This window comes from Lontra canadensis, unplaced genomic scaffold, assembly GCF_010015895.1.
Source record: "Lontra canadensis isolate GAN:19392208 unplaced genomic scaffold, GSC_riverotter_1.0 scaffold8, whole genome shotgun sequence".
Classification (NCBI taxonomy): domain Eukaryota; kingdom Metazoa; phylum Chordata; class Mammalia; order Carnivora; family Mustelidae; genus Lontra; species Lontra canadensis.
Genome location: NW_022631002.1, coordinates 28,859,401 through 28,862,403, shown reverse-complemented (window position 1 = coordinate 28,862,403; position 3,003 = coordinate 28,859,401). Strand labels below are relative to the sequence as shown.

At 40.6% G+C, this 3,003-nt stretch overlaps 1 pseudogene; it reads right to left on the bottom strand.

The window, feature by feature from the left end:
- Positions 1 to 1,982: 1,982 nt before the first annotated feature.
- On the bottom strand, positions 1,983 to 2,072 carry LOC116866021 (annotated as a pseudogene).
- Between the last annotated feature and the right edge of the window lie 931 nt (positions 2,073 to 3,003).

Genomic DNA, 3,003 nt, shown 5'->3' with positions numbered 1-3,003 from the left:
ATATTTATTTATTTATTTATTTGTCAGAGAGAGAGAGAGAGCACAACCAGAGGGAGTGGAAGGCAGAAGGAGAGGGAAAGGCAGGCTCCCCACTGAGCCCAATGCGGGGCTCGATCCCAGGACCCCAGAATCATGACCTGAGCTGAAGGCAGATGCTTAACCAATGGAGCCATCCAGGCATCCCTGACTTATTTATTTTATAACTGGGAGCTGGTAACTCTGAATCCCCTTGTTTCACCTCCTTCCCTCCACCTCCCCTCCAGAAACCACCAGTTTGTTCTCTGTATTGACAAGCCTATTTGCGTTTTTCTGTTTGTTTGTTCATTCGTTTCAGTTTTCAGATTGTACATATAAGGGAAATCGTGTGGTATTAGTCTTTCTCTGTCTGACTTATTTCACTTAGCATAATACCCTCTAGGTCCATTCATGTTATCACAAATGACAAGATCTCATTCTTTTTGATGGCTGAGTAATATTCTTTTGTACACATAAACCACACCTTCTTTATCCATTCGTCTACTGATGGACACTTTGGTGGCTTCCATGCGTTGGCTGTTGTAAATAATGCTACAATAACACAAGCATGCACATATCTTTTTGAATTAGTGTTTTCCTTTGGGTAAATATGTAGCAGTGGAATTACTGAATCATATGGTAGTTCTGTTTTTAATTTTTGGAGCAATCTCCATACTGTTTTCCACTATGGCTGCACCAATTTACATTCCCACCAATGGTGTACAAGGGTTCCCTTTCCTTCACATTCTTGCCAATGCTTGTTATTTCTTGTCTTTTTGGTACTAGCTATTCTCAGTTTAAAAAAATTTTTTTTTAATAGAAGCAGAAAGAAGAAGAAAACAAAAGCACATCCTTAATCTCATGCATTCAGACAAAACCTACTCTTCATTCTTTCATGGCCATCTTTCCAAATTCTCTCTCACAAACAGATATACACACTTGAGTAACAAAAATAAGATTACACATGGCATTTTATAAGTCCTTTTCTCTTTATGTTCAGTTCTGGACATTGTCAGCATTTTGTAATGGCAGCACAATGTCTCATCTTACAGATATGCTTTATTTACCCAAACTTCTACTGTTGAATGTATAGGTTGGTCCAACTATTCACAACTACAGAATGGCTGTGACAAACACTTGTAGCTAACTGTCCACCCAGGTTCCAAGATGACTGTATATCCTTACAGAAAAACTCCTCAAAAGTCAGATTTTTGGACAAAAGGACATGCATGTTTTTCCTTGAATAAACTTGAAGTTTGTTGAGATTTGTGGATAGGTAGATCCATATGTTTTCTAAAATTTAGGACTTTGGGGCCATCATCTCTTCAAATGTCTCTGCTCCTTTCTTACCCTCTTCTTCTGAGACCACCTTGATGCATACATTAGCCTGTTTAATGGTACCTCATAAGTCCCTTTGAATCTTGTTTTCTTCATTATTTTTGCTCCCCAGACTCATAATTTCCAATGACACCTCTTCGAGTTTGCTATTGTTTGCTCTGCTTGTTCATATCTGCTCTGAACTACTCTTGTGAGCGCTCTGAGTCAGTTATTTTATTTTTCAACCTCAGAGTTTCCTTTTGGTTCTTTTCTTTTCTTTTTCTTTTTTTTTTTTTAAAGATTTTATTTATTTATCTTTTTATTTATTTATTTATTTATCAGAGAGAGAGAGAGAGAGCACGCACACAAGAGTGGGAGTGGCAGGCAGTGGGAGAAGCAGGCTCCCGGCTGAACAAGAAGCCAGATTTGGGGCTTGATCCCAGGACCCTGGGATCATAATCTGAGCTGAAGGCAGAGGCTTACCCAACTGAACCACCTGGCATCCCCCCTCTTGGTTCTTTTAAAATAATTTCAATCTCTTTGTTCAAGTGCTTATTTTGTTCACGTGTTGTTTTCCTGATTTCTTTTAGTTCTTTGTGTTTTCTTTTAGCTGTTAGAGTCTATTTAAGATAGTTTTTTTTTTATATATATATCAGATGGGTAATATGCCACAGTCATAAGGTTCAAGGCAGACAATGGCGTGCACACTCAGTCATCATGCTTATGAACTACAAAAGGATGTTAAGACAGTTCTTTTAAAGATTTTGCCAAGAAAGTATGATGCCTGTGTGTTTCCAGGGACTGTGTCTGGAGATTTATTTTGTTCATTTGTGTGGGCCACGTTTTCCTTTTTCTTTGTATGCCTTGTGATCTGTTGTTTAAAATTGGGTATTTAAAAAAATCAGCCACCTCTCCCAGTCTCTGCAGACTGGCGGGCAAGACCTTCACCAATTAGCAGGGCAAGTTCTGAGCCTTGGGATCAGCCTCTCATGAAAGTTTGAGGTCTTCTCAGGTCTTTTCTGGACATACGTCTTTCCTGGGCCTGTATATTGTGCCCTACCTGTGACCACTTTTAAATGTCTTCATTTTCCTGAGTCTAACCTCTGTTTCTTCTTGGGCCTTCCCTGCTTTCTTATGCTCCCCAATCAGTAATCACTTGCCTCAGGATTCTGCAGGGGTGTAGTTCCCTTGAATGTTCTTGAATCACACCCACGGCTTCCTGTCTGAGCTCCAGGTCAGATGCCACAGAGGCCAGTCCCTCAGGCAGCACACCCACAGGTTAGAACATCACAAATTAGGTCCATCCCGCTCTCTCTGATTTCAGGGAGAGAACTGGGACTTGCAGTCCTTCTTCCCCCAAACTGTGCCATGGTGGGGGAAAGGGAGGGGTAGTAAAATAAAACCAAACCATATTTCCCACCAATGGAATGTGGCTTTTTCTTGGTTGGGCCTTTGCTTGGTTGCTGTAGATCTCTGACTGATTTCCAGAACTCCTATCACATCATTTTAGCATATACGGGAGTGATTATTCAAGAGTTTGCTGGGAAGGTCCTACAATTCTTAAGAAAGTCTAGGAATCTCCTCTTCACCCCTTCGGGCTGCAGTGCCAAAGTTGAGTCATTCTTGAAGTTCTCTGGAAAGCTGCTGTAAACCTTGTATCATCTTAGGCTC